The sequence below is a fragment of the Salmo salar genome, chromosome 03 (assembly GCF_965601325.2).
Source record: "Salmo salar chromosome 03, fSalSal1, whole genome shotgun sequence".
NCBI classification, from domain to species: domain Eukaryota; kingdom Metazoa; phylum Chordata; class Actinopteri; order Salmoniformes; family Salmonidae; genus Salmo; species Salmo salar.
Window position 1 is genome coordinate 67,681,216 of NC_138293.1, and position 25,100 is coordinate 67,706,315.

Genomic DNA, 25,100 nt, shown 5'->3' on the forward strand with positions numbered 1-25,100 from the left:
AGGGCAGCAAAGAAGCCACTTCTCTCCAGGAAAAACATCAGGGACAGACTGATATCCTGCAAAATGTGCAGGGATTGGACTGCTGAGGACTGGGGTAAAGTCATTTTCTCTGATGAATCCCCTTTCTGATTGTTTGGGGCATCTGGAAAAAAGGTTGTCTGGAGAAGACAAGGTGAGCGCTACCATCAGTCCTGTGTCATGCCAAAAGTAAAGCATCCTGACACCATTCATGTGTGGGGTTGCTTCTCAGCCAAGGCAGTGGGCTCACTCACACTTTTGCCTAAGAACACTGCCATGAATAAAGAATGGTACCAACACATCCTCCGAGAGCAACTTCTCCCAACCATCCAGGAACAGTTTTGTGACAAACAATGCCTTTTCCAGCATGATGGAGCACCTTGCCATAAGGCAAAAGTGATAACTTAGTGGCTCGGGGAACAAAACATAGATCTTTTGGGTCCATGGCCAGGAAACTTCCCAGACCTTAATCCCATTGAGAACATGTGGTCAACCCTCAAGAGGCGGGTGGACAAACAAAACCCCACAAATTCTGACAAACTCCAAGCATTTGATTATGCAAGAATGGGCTGCATCAGTCAGGATGTGGCCCAGAAGTTAATTGACAGCATGCCAGGGCGGATTGCAGAGGTCTTGAAAAAAGAAGGGTCACCACTGCAAATATTGACTCTTTGCATCAACTTCATGTAATTGTCAATAAAAGCCTTTGACACTTTTGAAATGCTTGTAATTATACTTCAGTATTCCATAGTAACATCTGACAAAAATATCTAAAGACACTGAAGCAGCAAACTTTGTGGAAATGAATATTTGTGTCATTCTCAAAACTTTTGGCCATGACGTGTGTGTGTATATATATGTATGTAATAATGACAATTACAACAATACTCAATGTACACTTTTATTTTAACTTAATATAATACATAAATTACGTCTATTTAGTCTGAAATAAATAATGAAATGTGCTCAATTTGGTTTAAATAATGCAAAAACAGTGTTGGAGAACAAAGTAAAAGTGCAATATGTGCCATGTAAAAAGCTAATGTTTAAGTTCCTTGCTCAGAACATATGAAAGCTGGTGGTTCAATATTCCCAGTTCTTCAATATTCCCAGTTAAGAAGTTTTAGGTTGTAGTTATTATAGGAATTATGACACGTCGACTATTTCTCTCTATACCACTTGTATTTCATATACCTTTGACTATTGGACGTTCTAATAGGCACTTTAGTATTGCCAGCCTAATCTCAGGAGTTGATAGGCTTGAAGTCATAAACAGCTCTGTGAATCAAGCATTGCTAAGAGCTGCTGGCAAACCCAGTAAAGTTTGAATGAATGCTTACGACCCTGCTGCTGCCTCCCACCGCTCAGTCAGACTGCTCTATCAAATATCAAATCATAGACTTAATTATAATATTATAAACACAGAAATACGAGCCGTTGGTCATTAATATGGTCAAATCCGGAAACTATAATTTGGAAAACAAAACGTTTATTCTGTCAGTGAAATACGGAACTGTTCCCTATTTTATCGAACGGATGGCAACCCTAAGTCTAAATATTGCTGTTACATTGCACAACCTTCAATGTTATGTCATAATTGTGTAAAATTCTGGCAAACTAGTTTGTCATGAGCCAGGCGGCCCAAACTATTGCATATACCCTGACTCTGCGTGCAATGAATGCAAGAGAAGTGACCCAATTTCCCTAGTTAATATTGCCTGCTAACATGAATTTCTTAACAAAATATGCAGGTTTAAAAAAAAATATATATACTTCTGTGTATTGATTTTAAGAAAGGCATTGGTGTTTATGGTTAGGTACATTCGTGCAACAATTGTGCATTTTTTGCGAATGCATTTTTGTTAAATCATCCCCCGTTTGGTGAAGTAGGCTGTGATTCGATGATGAATTAACAGCCACCACATTGAGTATATGCAACGCAGGACAAGCTAGTTAACCTAGTAATATCATCAACCATGTGTAGTTAACTAGTGATTATGTGAAGATTGATTGTTTTTTTATAAGTTTATTGCTAGCTAGCAACTTACCTTGGCTCCTTGCTGCACTCGCATAACAGGTGGTCAGCCTGCCACACAGTTTCCTCGTGGAGTGCAATATAATCAGCCGTAATCGGCGTCCAAAAAGGCGATTACTGATTTGTTATGTAAAATTGAAATTGGCCCTAATTAATCGGCCATACCGATTTAATCGGTCGACCTCTACTAGAGAATGCAGTGGGAAATATATTGGAGGACATCCTTCGAGTTGGGATGCACGCCATTGTTACTGCTACATTTGCTGTGATATACTTACAGAGCTCAATGCAACTTTAATCAGAGGCCTTTATCATATTCATCACTCTTCATGCTCACTTTTGTTACTGTTTGTTACGTTTACTTTCAATCGACTAGGCCCATTTTACATCAGTGTCACCCTCCCTGTTAAATTTTCCACAAAGCTTGGAATGATATAATTACTCACATAAAGCTGACTGAAAGCAGTTTAGATGGGAACATTTGTCTGTGGTTTTTCAGGTTTGTATTTGCAGTTTCTCAAGGGTCACTTGGAACACCAAGCCCTCTCAGGCACTTAAGCCGTATAGATACCATGCTTAGACCTGTAGGATGAGTCATACAGTAGATTTTGTGTGTGTGTGTGTAAATGTAGGACTGTGTATTGTCTACATAAGTGCAGGAAGCACTGCCTGATAAGAAAGAAAAGATAAATGAATAACCTGGGCCAAACCATGCCCCCACACTCCACAGTGAGAGAAATCAGAATGTTCCTACCCATGTCTGTTTCCTGGAATCTGTTTATAAAACAACCTGCTCCCTGTCTCTCTTTAACTCCTCTACCCTCCTCTCATTGCCTCACCATCCTCCTCTCTTCCTCCTCCTCCTTGTGGGCTGACAGTAATGGAGAGAGGCAGTCACTCTGGTTTAAAACCACCTCCAAACAGAGAGATGGGGATGAAATTAAGATTAGAGAGGAGAGGTAGACAGAGAGGACACCGCTGGTCACGGGCTAATCCTTCTGCTTGGACTGGAATCAGTAGGGTAATAGCCAGAAGAGACCTGGAAGGCACCAGCATGGAGCCGCTGCAGCCTGTACTGGAATTGATCTCCCAATTTATTTAATCTCTGCTTTATGGTACTGGCAGTGTCAAACCTTGGTGAATTTGCTGATTCTGCAGCGTGCTCACTTCATCAACACTGTAGTCAAACAGCTGACCAATCTCTGATACGAAGATGTCTTTGCCAGCCCGCATTGGACCTCTTTGATATGACTATACATTGACTTTGAGAGTATGCATTTATCATAACTAGAACAGAGAAACGGAGGGCTCTACCGCAAGCTGTCACTAGGCATCTTTGATGGCTTTCTGTTGTAGGCACAAAATATTTTTTGATATGGTGCAAACACTCTTAGGCTTATGTGCGTTATGGGGGTACATTTGTTTTGGTTTTTTCGTAGCTGTGTGTCATGTGTATTACTGGTACGACAAGAAAAAGACAGACATGCAGTGTCTGAAGCCAGCACTACAAACAACAACACCCTGTTGGCCCTCAGACACATTTCTCCGATAGAAGCAGGGCAGAGACATGGCGAGCAGCATTTCGGGGGGGGGGTGTGTGTGTGTGTGTGTGTGTGTGTGTGTGTGTGTGTGTGTGTGTGTGTGTGTGTGTGTGTGTGTGTGTGTGTGTGTGTGTGTGTGTGTGTGTGTGTGTGTGTGTGTGTGTGTGTGTGTGTGTGTGTGTGTGTGTGTGTGTGTGCGCGAGTGCACTTTAACAAGATGGTAAAACTGGAGTTTCTTACCAAGGCTTACAAGCAGCATTAGCCCCAGGGCAGATAACATCTGTAGTGGCTCAAGTCACCACTCAAAGGCTGCCTTATGTTCTCTCTCGCTCTCTCAAAACAGTGGCTCCTAAGAAGCTCTGGCTAGGGTTCTGGTCAGGGGAATCGACAGGCTAACATGAGGCCAGGGCTTTTTCGTTTGGTTTTTACTCGCTTTAGGCTACATCCCTCATTTTCTTGGCTTTTGTTCTCTGAGCACGAGTGAGGGATTGTTCAGCGTTGTACCCAAGGGATTTTAAAACTTATTTGACTCGGAGTCAAAAAATGAAATTCTACAGGAGGACAAATGATCTGTTCTGAAGGAAGATGGATGGAGCCTTCCAACCAGGCAGACACAAAGAAGGCCCTGATGATATTCTCTGGTCATACATAATAGCTAGGCCTATTTCCATTGATATGTAAAAATGGTTTTGTCCTGTTTTGGAACATAGACTAGTATTAGATTAGTATTACTGTTGCTTTGTTCCCTCAGCCACTAGCATTGGACACAGGCTAAGAAGGCTTAGGGGCGTGATCCTATCATCCCTACTCTCCTCTTGTATGCAGAGATTAGCACACTGACACACATTGGTGGCTTGCCTTGTTTCAGCTATAAACGCAATCAATGAGGGCTGTTTACCTTGACACACACACACTCCCCTATGTATTTATTTGGACAGTGAAGCTAAAGGATTTTAATTTGGCTCTGTACTCCAGCATTTTGGATTTGAGATCAAATGTTTCATTTGAGGCTACGGTACAGAATTTCACCTTTTTTGTGAGGGTATTTTCATGTATATCTGTTTTAGAAATATCATAACCCCCCCCCCCCCCAAAAAAAAAAAATTCTAACCTCCCCTGTTATTGTTAATGGTGAGGTTAGCATGTCTTGGTGGTATAATTTTGTGTCTAACTTTTGCACTCATCACTATTCAGGATTCATTCATTTATTTATTTAACCTTTATTTAACTAGGCAAGTCAGTTAAGAACAAATTCTTATTTACAATGACGGCCTACCCCGGCCAAACCCTAACCCGGATGACGCTGGGAAAATTGTGTGCCGCCCTATGGGACTCCCAATCACGACCGGTTGTGATACAGCCTGGAATCTAACCAGGGTCTGTAGTGACGCCTCTAGCACTGAGATGCAGTGCCTTATACCGCTGCGCCACTCTGCATTCATGATTATAGCATCCACATTAAGTGTTCAAAAACATTCTATTCACAAAAAAAGTGACTCCAAAATGAGCTAACTTCAAATGAATCTAACAAGTTTGTAGAGTCACAAGCTTGATGTAGTCATTGCGTGTTAGGAATATGGGAGCAAATACTAAACTTTCGACTACTTTAATACACGGATATGTGAATTTTTCCAAATACTTATGACACCTTCAGAAGGTCAAGTGCTTTCATTTGTAAATGGTAAAACAGATATGTATGAAAATACCCTAAAATAAAAGGGGACATTATGTACCCTCATATGAAACATTTGATCTCAAATCCAAAATGTAAGTTTTTGCTTCACTGTCCAAATAAGTACGGAGTGTATGAACAGACATGAGATGCACTCAAATATAGAAAATGGGTTGCTGGAGACTGATATTGCAACTTTCACTCTTGCTGATGTGCAAGTCTGCGCTCTCATAGGCCATTTATTTATAGACATATTAGCATAAGATATTTCAGACATCATGGCTCTTCTCAGAATGGTTTAAACATTAGAATCAAGGCATAGGCAGATGATGCAATTTATATGTGTGCCATTTGAGGCATAAATATAAATTGGATTAGGCCTACATTTTCCTCTTAGAAAAAATGCAGTTAAACATCATCCTGGACAGAATATTAGAGATAAATGTATCTTCATCTTTATCGGTGTCTCTAGACGTGACATCGGCTCCCCTCTTTAAAGCCTTTTCCCCAGGGGCTACAAAAATGTAATTTTCTTCTGAATATCTCTTTCTTTCTCTCTCTTCCAATCTCTCTCTCCCTCTTCCGGATGGTGGATTTTGTCCTTGCTAGGGCACAGGGCTCTCCACTGTTTCAGCACACAGTGCTGGCTAAAAATACCCCTCCGCCCCTCTGGTCCAGCATCCAATCCTCAGCGTGGGAGTGGGAAGAGAGATAGCGGTAGAGAGAAGCGATAGAGGAGGAGGAGAAGAGGGTGCGATGGAGGGAGGGGGAGTAGGCTGCGTTTCGCCCTGGGTTGCACCGGAATACAGAGACACTGAAGCACCTCCAACGCAGGAGCTCCACAGCCTACTCTGCCAAAGCTCTCCTCTCCGTCAGCCAGAAGCTCAGGTCATTATAGATGTGGGAGTGGAGAAGGGATTGGCCACTTCCATGAACAAGTCAGTTTACACTGTGGATGTGATACAGGCTGCTACTTTAGTGCAGCCATGCAATCAAAAGGATGTTTCACAAATTATTTAAAACTAACTTGCATCATTCATGTTATACTTGCCACACTAATATGAACTCTTATCTGCTTTTCCACTTACTAAAACAAACCTCAGACAATTGCAAGAAAATAAGTAGATGCACTGCAACTGAGCTCTCCCTGTTCTTTGATCTTGATGGCTCACTCGGCAGCAGCTATTAGAGCTAAGCTCTGCCAGGTGATTTTCTTTGATTGAGATCTTCCTGGCTGGTACAGTAGGCTACCCCAAAAGGCTTCTCCCTCTAAGGTCAGGGTCATTAAGTAAGGAGAGAGAGTCTTACACACACACGGTGTAACCAAGGTGTGTGTGTTAACTGTACTAGAATGCTTAAAAGGCCGCAATTCTTTTTAAATATCGGTTATCAGTATCGTCCAAAAATGTATTTCCGGTACATCACTAGTCTGAGAGTCTTTAGGTGTCTTTTGGCAATCTCCAAGCGGGCTGTCATGTGCCTTTTTACTGAGGAGTGGCTTTCGTCTGGCCACTACCATAAAGGCCTGATTGGTGTAGTGCTGCAGAGATGGTTGTCCTTCTGGAAGGTTCTCCCATCTCCACAGAGAAACTCTGGAGCTCTGTCAAAGTAACCATCGGGTTCTTGGTCACCTCCATGAACAAGGCCCTTCTTCACCGATTGCTCAGTTTCGCTGGGCAGCCAGCTCTAGGAAGAGTCTTGGTGGTTCCAAACTTCTTCCATTTGAAGAATGATGGAGGCCACTGTGTTCTTGGGGATCTTCAATGCTGCAGAAATGTGTTGGTACCCTTCCCCAGATCTGTGCCTCAAAACAATCCTGTCTCAGAGCTCTACAGGTAATTGGTTTTTGCTCTGACATGCACTGTCAACTGTGGGACCTTTTTATAGACAGGTGTGCCTTTCCAAATCTTGTCCAATCAATTGAATTTACCACAGGTGGACTCCAAGCAAGTTGTAGAAACATCTCAATGATGATCAATAGAAACAGGATGTACCAGATATCAATTTCATGTCTCATAACAAAGGGTCTGAATAGTTATGTAAATAAGGTGTTTGTGTTTTTAATTTCTGTACAAAAGTCTAAAAACCTGTTTTCGCTTTGTCATTATGGGGTATTGTGTGTAGGTTGAAGTACAATTTTTTTTGTCCATTTTAGAATAGGGCTGTAACGTAAGACATTTTGGAAAAAGTCAAGGGGTCTGAATACTTTCTGAATATACTGTATATTAATTTCGGGACAGGTTGAAATGCATGAAACATTCATGGACATTTAGCTAGATAGCTGTTGCTACCAGTTTGTCCTGGGAGATGAACATTGGGTTATTATTTTACCTGATCATGCATATGGTCCCTTTTTTATCTGGTTATTTTTTTATACACAGAGAGCGTGTACAGAAAGAGAGGGAGAGGGGCCTCAGGGCCGATGTCTGCTAATGGATGGGCTAATGAGTTGTTAATTGACTTTTAGAGGAATGGTTCCTACTTTCCCACTCCAATCTAGTGCCATCTCCAGGAGAGCACTGGTGAGGCCCGCTCAGCAGATGCCCCCCTGAGGTTACTATGGGATTCATTAGGAAGATGGACCTAGGGAAGACATGCCAACCATATCCCCATGCTTTAGGGGCAAAGGAAATGGATAAGGCACTGTTTCCAGGAGATGAATTAGGCCTAGTAAAATCTCTTGGCAACATTGGAGCTCAGCTCCAGCTCAATCTCATTTTTAACTATCACTGAAGCGCACTATGTGTCTGTTAACTCTGTGGTAGACAAAGGTCAATGTTTCTGAAGATGTCATCCATTTCCCTTTCCCTCCATTATCCTCACCTTTACAGTGAGAAAAATGACAGTGAGTGTTTCATGGTTTTAATGGTTATTTTACCTAATATTTAAAAAAGTCAAATGCTTGAGCAATCAAAGGGAAAATGAAAAAGCCATGAATATCTTTCCACCATTATTTTTGGTTTGTTTGTACGCGCTAGCATGAACAATGCCTTCTGGGGATAGTGGCAAACAAATTGTCAAGCAAATGAAAGAAACAAATTCATGCACCTCCTTATCTCATTCAGTGGGTTAGGGGTGTGAACGTTTAAACGTTAAAACGATTCAACGAAATCGGGATCTTTAACGTTAAGAAAACACTTTTTTCCCCCCACAAAACTACAATCACAGTGCAGTTATCACAAAACGGTATTTTCCTTGTTATAGCCTAACTTGACGATAGGCTATAAAGGGCTGGGGAAAGTTGTGTAATTTTAAATAAAACCAGACAGGAAGAGGTGAACTTTAGGCTACTTTTGTGAATTTGGGAGGCATGCAAGACAGATTACCAAGACACATGCGCACAATGTTTTTTCAGCGTATTTTTTTCTTCTTCAAATTGTTCTTTTTTTTCCGCTAGATTGAGTCAGAACCATGAGCTAGGCCTGTCTGCCTGGTGGCCGACCTGCCTATACTGTACCTCTCTCGTCCCTTGCTAGCTCGCTATGAAAGTGTTTTGATTAGTTGCTGTACTTCCAAGAACACAGTCTCCTCCTTTCCAAAAATATAGAATTTAAGAGTCGATTCCTAGTGGAATCTAATCTTGACACTCTGAAATGGGAGTCGACGCTGGGAGTCGACGTGCAAGGAGTCAACTCTCCACCGTTCGTTGTTAACAGTTGGAAAAATGGTGGCGAAAGGCAAGCGACAGCAGCAAAGTCCTATATGGCAATACTTTGAGAAGTTAAATGAGAAGGAAATGTAAACTTTGTAGTGGAACTGAGGTACAGTAATGGTAGTACAGGTGCAATGCTTAATCATCTGAAGGGGATGCACATTTTTCATTTAACACACACACACACACACACACACACACACACACACACACACACACACACACACACACACAGCCACAGCTTCCCAACATGTGTGCTGCTATTTTGGCTCACAGTGCTACAACTCTATAGAGCCATGCATTGGATTGCTTCAATAATAACCAATCCCTGTGTGTATAGTCATCCATCTTGTACTGCTGTTCTCCCGGTATGTCCCTGCGTGCGCAGAATGGAAGCATGCACTGGTCTGAAATAGAAAAGGAATCTGTTGAAGAACCACATTATGTTCTTGAGATCAGGAGATCACACTCTGGAGGAGGTTGCTTATCCTGTTCCACAGAAGAGCCACTGAAATACTCACATTTGGAATGGTGGCAAATAGGGCTGGGAATTGCCATGGACCTTACAGTACGATATTATCTCATATACTTGGGTGCATGATATGTACTGCGATTCTCACAATTCTAAATGTATTGCGATTCGATACTGTGATTTTATTGTGATTCGATGTTCCAAACATATTGTTCACCTTGTCTGCTGCAGACGGACAAGAGAGCCGTGATAAAATCTTTTTTGCTCAATCACGGAAATAAAAGTGCTATAAATAAATTGGCTCCCTATTGTAAAAAGAAGATGGTGAACAAGCTATGAAGGAAAAATACTGGAGTTTTGGTGCTGGTACAGCCAACTAGCGCAAAAATAATATTGTGATATTCTCAAAACTAAACAAAAGATCAAAAATAATATCCCGATATGTTACTGTGTTGATCACCATCACTAGTGGCGTAACAGTCTAAGCCTATATGAAAATAATTACATCTATCATAGTTTACTGATACCAAAAACCATTACAATAGGCTGTTTTAATAACCTGGATGACTTCAACCTTGAGGAATGAAGAGAAATCAGAGAAATGCAATGACTCATTTCATTCACTCAAGTTTCAGTTTAGAAGGACATCACGGAATAGAGTGATATCATGACGCTCCAGTTTAGAGTAACTGAGAGATTGTTCCTCATGGGGGAAAAAAATGACATTTGAGATTCATCAGTAGAATCTACTTTTTCCCTCTAAGGGCTTTGCATGTCAGAAAATTAACACCTCCCAGTTGGAGGGATATCATTCATTTGTTTGGGCTTAGCGTGGGTGGCTTTAAGCCTAGTGGTTAGAGTTGGGCCAGTAACCGAAAGGTTGCTGGATCGAATCCTTGAGCTGACAAGGTAAAAATCTGTCTTTCTGCCGCTGAGCAAGGCAGTTAACCCACTGTTCCCCGGGCACCGAAGACGTGGATGTCGATTTAAGGCAGCCCCTCACACCTCTCTGATTCAGAGATTGGGTTAAATGCGGAAGATGCATTTCAGTTGAAGGCATTGAGTTGTACAACTGACTAGGTATCTCCCTTTCCCTTTATATGGCTAGTAGATTTCTTGGCAGCCTCCCTTTATGCAGCCAGTCTTCTCCCTGACCCAGTTGTCAGACATAGACCATCAGGTGTGAATCCCCATCCTCTCACACTTCCTGTGGCAACGTCTGACTACAGTACTGGCGTCTTCTGCCACCTTCCAACACCAATTTACCATCCCCTCAGGCTATTCAGAGCAAGACATGTCAAAGTTCTACAAGCTTCCTCAGACGTCTTAAACACAGCACCTATGACTTTCCTCACCCTTGACTGCTCACACTGAGACTTCAGTCTCGCCAGGCAGAGTGCTACTCCACAGTCCCAAGGGACTGACTGTGAAATTGCAATTTTCCGCTCTGGTGGCACGCCGATGTGTAATTGACTTAATGAGATGGATTTTGGAAGGGATGGTAAAGAATGGGGGATGGCTAATTTTAAAACGAGGTGCCAGTAGAGCTCCTCCAGCCCAGAGAAGGCTCTTATCTCATCATACGCTGGTCCTTCTCTGGCACTTCCTGACCCACAAAGTAGTCTCACGCTATTCATCATTTCTAGGGTCCTATTGTCTACTTGACATCCTTGGACTGTTGGTCTTAAGGATCACTCAAGGAATGACCCAAGTCCTCAGGATAGACCAGGGAGATATGTTGAGTGTTGTTTGGATATGCCGTCAATGTCATGGGACATTTTTCGTCTGAACACCACCTGGATTTATGGAGATATCAGATGCATTTCTGACCTCAGATTTTTTATTTTTTTTGCTGTACACTGGATAACTGGCAGCAACTCGGGACCCCTCAAATGAAGGTCCAGGTCTCTGGTTAGGCATCAGCCTTATATGCACAAGAGGCAATTCACTGATTTTATCTAAATAATGGCTTTATATTAGTTCAGAGCAAACAATGTGTTGTTCAGCAAATTCTGAAATGATTTGTTTATGATGACAGGTGCCATATGCTATCGGAGCTGGAGAGAATCATTGTTGCCCTGATGGGTACCTCCAAGTGCACGGTTGGTATTTTCTGTGTTAACAGTAATTAAGTTTGCTACTTGCTTTCTGCTATTGCTGGGTGTGAGAGAGAGATTCTTACTAGTTTTTTTTAATGTAGTTTTTTTTTGTGGGATTAAATTTGCAGGACTGAGCTGTGATAACTCTTATACTGACAGCCTTTCTCTAGGGGTTTGAAACTACATCTAGCTTCACATCCTGTAAAGCAGTTAAACGTGGTAACACTAAAATGGTTTTAATAGCAAGCTAGGTGATGTTCTTTCCAAAAACAAAACATTTTGAGAATATGATGCATAACTTGATGCAAAATGAAGTAGTTATTATTGGAATGAGAGGAGCTCTTCCTTGATTACATCTTTATGAAACCAAAGCACAGATGGATATAATGGACAGATCACGCTGTGCCACCAGAGACAAGGATCCGGGAGAAGGGAGGCATGGCTAAAATGTGGGTCTAAGCCCAGGAACAAGAACCCCCTGCTGGGAAAGACTGAGATTAAATGTGCTCGGTAAATACAGATATGGAAATCTGGTGGAGCGACCGCAGGAAGGTCGGTCCTGACTGACACATCTGACAGGCGTAACCCTTGGCTCTGTGTTGGGTCCAGGCAGAATGCTAAGAGGATGGAGGACTGGGTGTCTACCTGTCACCTCTCCTTCCCTTCTTTGCTGCCTGTCCTCGTGCATCATCCCTGACGGGTCTTTTTACTGACCTGTCACTGACCACAGAAAGAACTGGGCTGGCTTCTCGCCAAGCCCTTCCCTCGCCACAGACCCCTTGCCCCTCTGCCTGGGGTGTTAACCCTGCTAAGCCCCCCTGGCAGGGGCACAGCGGGCCAACAGGAAATAGGAGCAGATCAGGCTGCTTTTAAGGGAATGAGAGATGAAGTTGGATGGCTGAGAGGGGTGTCAGGGGGAACATGAGGGGGTAGGAGTGGAGGGACCAATGTTATTTCATACTAAGGGATGACAAATGCAGTCTGCCGAGGGGGCAGTGGGTACTGAATAGCAGCGGTGCTCTGAGGAGGAAGAGAATCTGCTTCATTGAGTTTCATTCTGTGTGGAATGAGTCTTCTCTTATTTGTTTTCTTGTCTGGCTGTCACCTCCGGTCTGATAGCCAAGAAGGCAAGCAATAAATTAAACCCTTTTGAAAAGAAAATCATGCAGTCAGAACATGAAAAATAGAATGAGGAAATAGAACATTCTGATGGCTCATCTCTCCAGAGATATTAAAGCTTAGTGTCTCTCTCTGTCCACCACAAATTTTTTGTTTTGTTTTTAAGTTGCCCAGAAATTATACTTGGCTGAAGTGACTGCAAATACTTACTGGCCTAATGTGGCCATGGTGACAGCAAGGAGGGGGTTTTGTACCCCATATATTTTTATCCATGTCGTGCTTGTCCTCTGACCTTCTGTTGCCCAGTGCCCTTGACGCAAACAAAGAGTGGCCTAAATATATATACTATGGGTAGCAAGTAGGGGGGCAGGCATTGGGGCAAGTCCCCTGTTAAGGAGATGCAGGACCATTTTGTGATTTATTGATAAGTAAGTAAATATCAAAATGGTCAACCAGGAGGGCCTTTAAAATCTGAAATGCACTTCCTGTAGAAAAGGATGCAAGTTTTTGGTGTACGCTACAGAGCATACTATCCTCTCATCACAAACATGAATGGTACACAGGATGTATATGTTGAATGCATCCTATAACCCATGTGTTGTGGGTTATTCAGTAGTGTTTAGGATGAATATCCTAAAGATGCAGGCTATCCGACTCCCCCTCCACATCATCTTGTAATCAAGATTTTGATCAGCTCGAAGACAGATGGTTGGCCTGAGAGCCCCCTCCCCCTTCCCTTCCTCCAATCCTTAGCTCCAGTATGTGTGTCTAGACCAGAGTTATCCAGACTTACAGAATGACCCCCCCCCCCACACACTTCACTGAGCCTTGGAGTCACCATGGAGTTGGGGTCATCCATCTAGCACTCGAGCTGTGCTAAAAGTAGTGGAGCACTTGGGAAACTTAAGCTGGCAAAGTGCCAAGTCATTGTGCTCTACTGAAACTGTGATATCTACTGTATCTACAAGGTGTTGGGTTTTTCAGCACCTTCAAAATGAGCACAAAAACGGACTGTTTTTAAGACAAATATATCTAATCCTGGTAACATCTCATTACTGAGCTGTTTTTTGTATCAAAACACAAATGGACTGATAAGGTTTTTGCGGCATAAAAGATCATCCCGGCTTCATTTCACAAAAAAGACATCCAAATGTAGGCTACAAATACTTAGGTGTCTGGTTAGACTGTAAACTCTCCTTCCAGACTCACATCAAACATCTCCAATCCAAAGTTGAATCTAGAATTGGTTTCCTATTACGCAACAAAGCATCCTTCACTCATGCTGCCAAACATACCCTTGTAAAACTGACCATCCTACCGATCCTCGACTTCGGCGATGTCATTTACAAAATAGCCTCCAATACCCTACTCAATAAATTGGATGCAGTCTATCACAGTGCCATCCGTTTTGTCACCAAAGCCCCATATACTACCCACCACTGCGACATGTATGCTCTCGTTGGCTGGCCCTCGCTTCATACCCGTCGCCAAACCCACTGGCTCCAGGTCATCTACAAGACCCTGGTAGGCAAGTCCCTTATCTCAGCTCGCTGGTCAACATAGCAGCACCCACCTGTAGCACGCGCTCCAGCAGGTATATCTCTCTGGTCACCCCCAAAGCCAATTCCTCCTTCGGCCGCCTCTCCTTCCAGTTCTCTGCTGCCAATGACTGGAACGAACTACAAAAATCTCTGAAACTGGAAACACAGATTTCTGCACCTGTACATAGCCCATCTATAATTTAGCCCAAACAACTACCTCTTCCCCTACTGTATTTGTTTTTTTATTTTGCTCCTTTGCACCCCATTATTTCTATTTCTACTTGCACTTTCTTCCACTGCAAATCAACCAAATCTACCATTCCAGTGTTTTACTTGCTATATTGTATTTACTTCGCCACCATGGCCTTTTTTTACCTTTACCTCCCATATCTCACCTCATTTGCTCACTTTGTATATAGACTTATTTTTCTACTGTATTATTGGCTGTATGTTTGTTTAACTCCATGTGTAACTCTGTGTTGTTGTATGTGTCGAACTGCTTTGCTTTCTTGGCCAGGTCGCAGTTGTAAATGAGAACTTGTTCTCAACTTGCCTACCTGGTTAAATAAAGGTGAAATAAAAAAATAACCATTGCTCATCTTCTGGAGGGCTACATAATGCTACATCTGGGGACCAGACCAGATACTCTAAACAATTGACTCTTTGCCTCTAACGTCTCCATTCTTCAGTAAATGTCCCCAGTAAGAATGAGGATCTGAATGAGCATCTATTCACTGTTGGCTGTGTGGTTTGGTTTGCCGTACCTCATTATCCTTCTCTCTGCATACCATTATACAACTCACTTCAGCCAGCTCTACTATGAGGAAGCAACAATCGAGGCTTTCATACCATAAGTGCAATATATACACACTGCCACCAAAACGTCTGGAGCTTAGAAGTTATTTTCAACACTCTGTGTAGGAGTATGGTGCCCACGCAGAAAGAGGTTTGGGTGTGGCAGCCCTAGAACAGCCTCTAGTCTCCTTTACATCAGGACTGCTGATGACAACGCAAGAACTGGATAGCCTTCCATAGCAATGTCCCATCTCGTGATGTTAATTAGCTCGTAGGCCTACATTTGATATGTAGCACGAGTTGACGCTGCTTTTGTAAGAGCTACTTGATTCCGTTGTGAAGGCTGTGACTGGAGTTGCCACGCTTGACTGACTGGAGGTCTTTGGTGCCCTGTGGTCGAGAGGGGCTCTGTTAAACACAGGACAAACAAACACCTCAGAGCTTCTCCAGTGTGGAAATCCCAGTGCTGTGCTCAGCGACTCCAAACCCTCACCCCCTTCTTTCCAATCCTGTCGTTATGGCAGCGTGACCCTGCGGCTGTGCTCCCTGCTCAAATCCCAAATCCCAGGGTGCTCAGTCTCACAGCATGGCTTTGGATTCCTGATGCTGTCGTGTGTGTGTGTGTGTGTGTGTGTGTGTGTGTGTGTGTGTGTGTGTGTGTGTGGATTGAGTATCTGTCTGTGGGTGGGTGGAGATTTTTTTCTCCTTTTGACAATTTGTCCATTGTGCTGTGTGGCTTGTCTCGTTCTCTGTGGTTTCTTTGAGCATAGCGTTTGTGTGTGTGTGTCCAGGTGTGTGCGTGTCTGCCCCTTCATCTGGGTCTTTCATCTTCATGTGCAGCCTGTTTTATACCTTCCCCTCGTTATTTTGTCTTTATCTCCACTCCACTCATCCTTGCTCTCACCACCTGAATCTCCCTCTCTCTCTTTCCTATAAACTCACATAATGACTGTTTTGTTCAGAGTGCCCAGCGACTCGTAGCCAGGATTTGCATATGTGACAGAGCCCATATTCTCTCCTCCCCGCCCGGGGCCAACACCCGCCAGAGCATGTAGGAGTCAAGGGCTGCCCTCTCAGACAAAGTGAATGATCTCTCTATCGCCTCTCAATCCTTCCCCAGCAATTCAGTTGCCCTTTCATTCAGCTGAATAGGGACCCGCGGATCGCAACCCACTAACACATCGGCCATTTTGTGGCTTGAGTAAAAATCGGTATGCATTGTCAGAGTGAGTATTGGTTGAAGCATTCACTGTAATATGGCTAACTCTGGCCCTGCTATTGTCTGGTGGTGGGTGGATGATGGTGTAGGCTACTTGAAGTTATGCTGCCAACCTGTTGTACATTGTCCATATTTCAACTCGATACAACTCAATTGTCCAAGCACCTTCCTTTCCTTTGTCTGCGCTGATGTGTGGAGGTGAAAGAAAATTTCCAGTAGATTTTAGGCTAAATCCTTTCATCTTTCCTGCTTTTTAAATTCAGTCAGAAAGCTACTTTAGACTATTGAGATGCATCCTCTTACTTTCATTCTCTGGTTTGGATGACTGAACTTGTGGGTGATGTAAATTCCCCTAGCCCAGTGTGTATGCTTTCTCTGAGTGGAGGGGCTCTAAGCTTACTCCCTCAGCCAAAGACAAATAACCTAACTGGAAAATCACCCCATTCCCCTAGTGGATTCAGGGTATTGAATAATATCCCTCTGTGTCCGCCTGTGCATGTGTGTTTGTGCTTCTCCTTATATGTAACTTATTTAAAATATCTATTCACTTTTAACTAGTTTTGGATCACTTTGCACTGTCAACAGCGATAAAGCATAAATAGCAAAGGCACGCCTCTCTTGCTCTGTCCTCTCTTCTCGCTCTCCCTTCTGCTCTCTGCCTTTCCTGGACAGTTTAATAGCCAAGAGTACTGCGAAACATTGTTTGAATTTGACTAGTGCCTGAATGCGAAAATACCACATCAATTCCACATGAGATGTCAGCCAGTACAGTTTGTGCAAGCCTCTTGAGTCTGAGCATTGTGTTAGTCTTCCACATGTAGGTATATTTCACTCGACCATACATGTGTAACGCAGCCTTTCTTTTGTTATCATAAAAGCCAGTGCTGCAAGAGATTGGGACCTTTGATGCCTTGGGGGAAATCATGACATCATAGAGGATGTGCAACTTTCTTGCAGTTGAGCAGGTTCGGGTGTCGCTTACTTAAAATCCCTTGACTCGCTCCAGTCTACCGGGCTGCTCCTCCGCTTCTCATCTGTCATCTCTGGTGTTTTGGCTATAGCTCAGTCGTATCTGTATCACGCACCACAATAACTTACGGGGCTTGTGTGTTGCATGCACAAAGGAGCCTAGCGTTGCCCGTGAGTTCACTTTTAGAAACCTGAGGTAAGGCCCCTTATGCATGTCTCCTCTTGTGCGGAACATTTGGAAACTTTCCATGTGCTGTAACACCGTACCCAAACCGGCCCCGCGCCATAGAGCGCAAATTGATTTTGTCCCCCCACACCAAACGAGATCAAGACACGCAGATTAAAATATCAAAACAAACTCTGAACCAATTATATTAATTTGGGGAAGAGTCGAAAAGCGTTAAACATTTATGGCAATTTAGCTAGCTAGCTTGCAGATGCTAGCTAATTTGTCCGATTTACCTAGCTTGCTGTTGCTAGCTAATTTGTCCTGGGATGTAAACGTTGAGTTATTTTACCTGAAATGCACAAGGTCCACTACTCCGACAATTAATCCACACATAAAACGGTCAACCAAATCGTTTTTAGTCATCTCTCCTCCTTCCAGGCTTTTTCATCTTTGGACTTACAGTTGAAGTCGGATGTTTACATACACCTTAGCCAAATGCATTTAAACTCAGTTTTTCACAATTCCTGACATTTAATCCTAGTAAAAATTCCCTGTTTTAGGTCAGTTAGGATCACCAATTTATTTTGAGAATGTGAAATCTCAGAATAATAGTAGAGAGCGTGATTGATTTATTTCAGCTTTTATTTATTTCATCACATTCCCAGTGGGTCAGAAGTTTACATACATACACTCAATTAGTATTTGGTAGCATTGCTTTAAACAATTTAAACCTGGGTCAAACGTTCCGGGTAGCCTTCCACAAGCTTCCCACAATAAGTTGTGAATTTTGGCCCATTCCTCTTGACAGAGCTGGTGTTACTGAATCAGGTTTGTAGGCCTCCTTGCTCGCACACGCTTTCAGTTCTGCCCACACATTTTCTATAGGATTGAGGTCAGGGCTTTGTGATGGCCACTCCAATACCTTGACTTTGTTGTCCTTAAGCCATTTTGCCACAACTTTGGAAGTATGCTTGGGGTCACTGTCCATTTGGAAGACCCATTTGCGACCTAGCTTTACCTTCCTGACTGATGTCTTGAGATGTTGCTTCAATATATCCACATAATTTTGCTTCCTCATGATGCCATCTATTTTGTGAAGTGCACCAGTCCCTCCTGCAGCAAAGCACCCCCACAACATGATGCTGCCACCCCCGGGCTTCATGGTTGGGATGGTGTTCTTCGGCTTGCAAGCCTCCCCCTTTTTACTCCAAATATAATGATGGTCATTATGGCCAAACAGTTCTATTTTTGTTTCATCAGACCAGAGGACATTTCTCCAAAAAGTATGATCTTTTCTCCCCATGTGCAGTTGCAAACCGCAGTCTGGCTTTTTCATGGTGGTTTTGGAGCAGTGGCTTCTTCCTTGCTGAGCGGCCTTTCAGGTTTGTACCCGTTTCCTCCAGCATCTTCACAAGGTCCTTTGCTGCTGTTCTGGGATTGATTTGCACTTTTCACACCAAAGTACGTTCATCTCTAGGAGACAGAACGCGTCTCCTTCCTGAGTAGTATGATGGCTGCTTGGTCCCATGGTCTTTATACTTGCGTACTATTGTTTGTACAGATGAACGTGGTACCTTCAGGCATTTGGAAATTGCTCCCAAAGATGAACCAGACTTGTGAAGGTCTACAATTTTCTTTCTGAGGTCTTGGCTGATTTCTTTTGATTTTCCCATGATGTCAAGCAAAGAGGCACTGAGTTTGAAGATAGGCCTTGAAATACATCCACAGGTACACCTCCATTTGACTCAAATGATGTCAATTAGCCTATCAGAGGCTTCTAAAGCAATGACATAGTGTCACGTCCTGACCATATACTTAGGTTTTTTTGTATTATATTTGGTCAGGACGTGGCAGTTATGTTTGGTTATGGTATAGTGGGGTTGTGAGTGTTGGGGTAGGTTCTAGGTTAGGTATTTCTATGTGGAGTTTAGTGAGTGTATGTCTGTTTGGTTAATTGGGGTTGGGACTCTCAGTTGAAGGCAGGTGTTGTCTATCTGCCTTTGATTGAGAGTCCTATATAGTGGGGTGTGTTTGTGTTTGATTTTTGTGGGTAATTGTAATTTTGCACTGTGTTTCGTTTCACCTGTGAAACTGTCACCTTTCTCCTTTGCGTGTTTATTTTGTTTTGTCGTTTCCATCTAAAATAAATATGATGTGGAACAGTCAACCTGCTGCGTATTGGTCATTGAGTGATTTCGACATATCTTCCGATGAGGGAGAATACGAGGAACGTGACACATGGTTCCCTGTGGCTCAGTTGGTAGAGCATGGTGTGTGCAACGCCAGAGTTGTGGGTTCGATTCCCACGGGGGGCCAGTACAAAAAGAAAACGTATGAAATGTATGCATTCACTACTGTAAGTTGCTCTGGATAAGAGCATCTGCTAAATGACTAAATGACTAAAACATAGTTTTTTGGAATTTTCCAAGCTGTTTAAAGGCACAGTCAACTTAGTGTATGTAAACTTCTGACCCACTGCAATTGTGATACAGTGAATTATAAGTGAAATAATCTATCTGCAAACAATTGTTGGGAAAATTACTTGTGTCATGCACAAAGTAAATGTTCTAACCGACTTGCCAAAACTATAGTTTGTTAACAAGAAATCTGTGGAGTGGTTGAAAAAATTAGTTTTAATGACTCCAACCTAAGTGTATGTAAACTTCCAACTTCAACTGTATATGGCGATTGGCAATTAACTTTCATAAAAGGTGTATTACCACCACCGACCTCCGTTCGACTTTCAGTCACCCACGTGGGTATAACCAATGAGGAGATGTCACGTGGGCATATGGTTCTATAAACCAATGAGGAGATGGGAGAGGCAGGACTTGCAGCGCGATCAGCGTCACAAATAGAACTGACTTCTACTGTAGCCCTTAGCAACGTAGACACTTGTTGGCGCGTGCAAGCAGTGTGGGTGCAATAATTGAATAACATGCATGTCTACATTTATTTTGTAGTCAGCATGTAATGGGTCAAGGTGCGCCTTTGAGAAAACAAAGACATGAACACCAAAATGGAGGGAGGAGAAAGAGTAAAAGAACGAAGGATGTCCAGGAATGGGGCCAGAATGTTGAAAAACGATTCTGACAGATCTGAGTTTTTTTTTTTCTTTCTTTGTGATGTTTTTCATGGCTCGGCCTTGGCAGAATCTCTCCCTCTCTTCTCCCAGGGGAGGAGTCAATCAATCAATCAAATGTATTATAAAGCCCTTTTTACATCAGCAGATGTCTCATTGTGCTATACAGAAACCCAGCCTAAAACCCCAAACAGCAAGAAATGCAGGAGTCTGTGGTGTTTCCTCATGCTGACTTCACCATGTGTTACTGTGCCCCATATTCATATGAAGCTAATTTCTTAATTAAAAATCCCAAACTCCTATGTCTACCATGCAGTCTGAGAATATAAACTTTATGAGAAAATGAGACTGTGTTATTCAGTTAGCGGGTTATGCAAAGGTTGGCTGTAATGCTGCCTGTTGACACTGAATCACTTACTGATGTTTTCCCTTTTGCAGGACACACCAGAGTGCATCAGTTGGGAGATGGGAGAAGGGCTTGAGCCTGTCGCTGCCCCACCCGTCTCACTGTGAGGCCTTTGTCTCCCACTCATGGTAAGTCCCCACAGCCTACATCCCAGAAATATTTTTTTTCATGTGATGTGTGTGTCATGTGCTATTGTTTAGATGTCATGGTATACCACAGAAAAAGTCCGGGGACAGTCCCAACAAAGAATGCCAGTTGTCAAAGATGATGGGTCAGTTGTATATCCAGCCATACACTTAGCATGTGTACATTTGTGAGAGATGAGCTATGTCATTTACATGTACCTGGTATTTCAAAACAGCAGCAAGGCAGGTACTTAACAAAGCTCTCCTTTCAATGTTCCTATAGCCACAAGCTAGAATTCATTGTCCTGATTGGTGACATTGTTTTGGGAACAACACAATCCAGTCACGTTGCTAATTGATGGGTAGGAAGCAACAAGTGACTGATCAAAACATCTCCACATCTCACTGCTCACGGATATCAAACGACTCCAATAACACACAAAACTGCACGGAGCAACAACCAGAAAGACGAACTTCCACCAAGAATTGCCACGCATCCCGTACTCATTTAATGCAATAAAGCGACAAGTGAGACCCAAACAAAGCCAGCCCTGTGTTGAGCTCAGTAGCCCTCTCCCTAGTCTCTCTTTAGAGAACACTGTCTTATTTTCTTCTCACAGAGCTGAGGCGAGCGTCACCATGTTCACTCAAGGCTCATCTAATTATCCAGTGGCCGCCCAGCCGTGAAATTGGTGTTTGGCTGTGAAATGGAGCCAGTGTGGCTGGAGGAGACCTTGGCGTTTTGAGAGACCGTCGCAAGGTCCCTTTTCTTTAGAACGGACAAGGAGGAGGAGGAGACAACGAATGGCGTATCCAGCCCGGCCAATTCAAGGCGGCCATAATGAGCACAACAACAGCGAGGGCAGACGCACCACAGTGGATTAGCAGAGGATTATTACCTTTGATCTGTTATGAAGAGGGAGGAGCTAGGCGAAGGGCAATTAGCTGAGAGGCAGCCGACTGACTTCTTTCTTTTGTGGCTGTTGTCAAGGGGAGTAAGAGATACTGTGCTGTTTGCTTAAGACGTGATGGCTGAATGGGGTAGTGTGAAAGAAACCGACAGGGACTGGATTTTCATGGTGGTGGTGGTGCATATGTAGATGGAAATCCATAAAACAAAGACTGTTTTGAATGGTTTCTGGGGTATTTCTATCTTGAATATGTATTAATGTAACAATTCTGATTTCTAGAGGCACTTCTGTAGTAGGCCTATGCTTTATATAATCATACCGGCTAATGGAGAGAATAATTGGGAAAGTCTTTCACTGTGTATTTTCAGTGACTCGTTTTATTGACATGTCAAATGAACAGACAGGCTGGTGCCTAGCTAATTGTTTCACCATTCTTGGGGATTCCATGAGATTAGGATGTAAGCCCCTCATGATTTGCTTGTGGTTTGATCTGTTTGTTACTCAAGAGGACATGATGGGATGAAAACATTACCGATGTTTTATGAGAAGGTTTAGAGACTGACCTAATGCCCTTTAAAGGGGTTAATAATGACTTCTCACAACCTTTAGAATCAGGTAAGCGTGATAGATCCCTAGGGTCCACTTCCATGGATAAAATCGCTCCGTAAGATTTTGTAACCCATGCTCAAGTGGTCCAACTCAGCGCCACTGCTGCATATCTTTCCTTGATGACATAGCTGCTGCATTACTCATACTATTAACCTAGTAAATGCTTTCAAGCTTTTGCTAATGACATGTTCATGAAAAGTATCAGAAGGACTATTCATCTGCTCAGCATTTAGCATTAGCCTAAAGCCTTTAAAACATTCTGGCGCATTTAAATAGTTAAAATCGCCTGTCGAGAACCACTGCGACGTCTCATTTTTGAGCACCGCTGTGATTAAGGTGTTAGCTCGCCACCTGGGATCAAGTGACAAAGCTATTGTGTGTTATTTTAAGCACAGGCATCTGTTTCTCAAATGTCTGCTGTTTTTAATTGTTTTGAAGTAAGTCAGCTTGCTTTTATGCACATTAATTAATTTAGACTTAACGATTCTACCCTTCGCTGTTGTCATGAGCAGTTCAATTTCAAATGCTGTCAAACCAAATAATCTTCACCTATGACCTGCGTATCTTGTAGGTTAAGTGAATTGTTTTCTCCCCTGTATGATTTGCAAAACAAGCCGTCCTTGACGCATACTGTATTCCCCCAGCATGATTGTGCTGTCATGTACATTCACTACAACTAACAATTTATTTAGCTCCGATAGCCAATTAGACTGTCTGCATGAGGCCCGGTCTGTTTACTCAGACCCACTCAGGCGTTGGAGTGCTTATTAGTTATCGGTCTTCTTGGGGGTCTGGGTGGACAGCATTGCAGTTTGGATCGACAGAGCGCCTCAGCCCTCGTTGTCCAACCGTTTGCGTCGTGTCATTGGATGCTCATGTCATTGGAAGCTCACACTGCCTCTCAAAATAAGACAATCCTTCCAGGTCCAGGATTGGTGAGATGTCACTCATCGGGCTGGCAGCAACATGCGCAATTATCATGTTCTTTTAGTTGCAAATTGGAGCAGGCCAAGCCGCTGTTAAACTCCCTGCCTCTCGCTTCATACAGCAGGCACATTACAACTCTCGCTCCCTACATCTGCCCTCAGGGATAGGACATTTTGTCTGACAATTCGTGCCATCATGGCTGTTGACATAGTCACAGCCCTCCCTCTCTTTCTCACACATCTTTCTCGGTATTCGCTCTCACCTCCTTCCATCTCTCACTCTACTTCACATGCTGTAACTCGCTAGTTCTCGGTTTCTGTTCTCTCATTCCCTTTTTCCTTCCCGTTCTCTCTTATTCTCTTCACCCAATCACTGAACATAACAGCACAGACACAAGTGAGGAGAGGTGATGGAGGGGAAGTGCGGAGAGGGAGAACGAACATAAGATTGGCGTAATTACAGAGCACCCTGTTTCTCATGGTGAGGAGGACTGAGTGTCTGAGTACAGCTATAACAGTAAACCGGCTTTGTGTACAGAGAGCCGCGGCACGAAGCAGATTTGTTTTCGAGGAGGTCGGATACACAGTGGAAGCAGGAGTGGGCGTTCGCTCGTCGGGGGTCTCACCTGATGCAGATCTGTCAGTGGCGTTATTTCACGTCGTTGTCGTGACTGTTTAGTTGATGGGTTAGACATATGTACTTTCAGGAGGTTTATCCACTCAGGTCTGTAGTAGTACACTCCACGAAATATACACACCATAGACGAAGCCCCCCCCACACAGGCACATTTCCAAATGGATGCGGTTTCCCCCTCCTGTTTGATCGCTTGAGTGATGAAGCCAATGTAATCCCACTACCACTCTTTTCAAACCCCCTCATCACCCTCCACACCCACAGCCCTTATGCATCTATAGGCCACTCTACACCCCCTAGGGGAGGTATAGCAATCCCCTGAATTCCCTCATCTCATTGTACATCTTTCTCTTGAGTTCAGTGCTCACAAAGAATGTACTTTCTCTACTTCAAAGTTCTCCAAGATCAGTCACTATTCTAGGTCTCCACTACTGCTTCTTTCTCTACCCCCTCCCCCTCCATCTCTCTTTCTGTTTTTCACCTTACCTCATCTTGTCCTCATGCATCATTCTGACCGGCTGCGTAAGCTGAAACCTTGGCTTCTGGTCCTCCCACACTGCCTGTAAACTACAGAACACAACTGTACTGAGAGATGATCTGCCAGACTGCAGAGAACAGATTATTTTCTGAGAACCTGGGCATTCTGTTACGGGTTGAACGGGTCTGATGTTGATGATGTTGATGTTGGTTACATTTGTTATTGATGATGGGGATTATGATGAATATACTCTCTGATTTCTACCAGTGTATGGGTACAGAAATATCTGATTTGACAACCCACTGAGCCCCTAAACCCTCCTCCAACTGAAAACATTACTCCAGAAGCGAAGAGGAAGAATCGAAATATATGAATAATTTAAACGAAAAATAGAACCCTAGCTGTCAGATATTTCTGTATTTCCTTCTAATGCCTTCGTGTTGCAGCGGATTGAATCAGCCAGTGGCTGGGTGTTGATCGTCAAGTCTTACTGACAGACCTGACATGCATTCCTACAGCCCATCTAGTACTCCTCGAAGACCTCTCAGTGGAGTGTCCAGTACCTCTGTGACTCCCACTAACTTGATCTGCCGGTCGGTCACCTGTGCCTACGTGTCATTTTAGTCCT

General features: G+C 43.3%; 1 protein-coding gene across 1 annotated transcript in view; it reads left to right on the plus strand.

Moving 5' to 3' along the window:
* The window catches only part of LOC106601254 (protein TANC2), a 149,380-nt gene that overhangs the window by 20,583 nt on the left and 103,697 nt on the right, over positions 1 to 25,100 (plus strand). Inside the window, exon 2 of the mRNA XM_045715128.2 lies at positions 20,822 to 20,917. The gene's annotated coding sequence lies outside the window, so the exon portion shown is untranslated. The remainder of the gene's footprint in view (positions 1 to 20,821; positions 20,918 to 25,100) is intronic.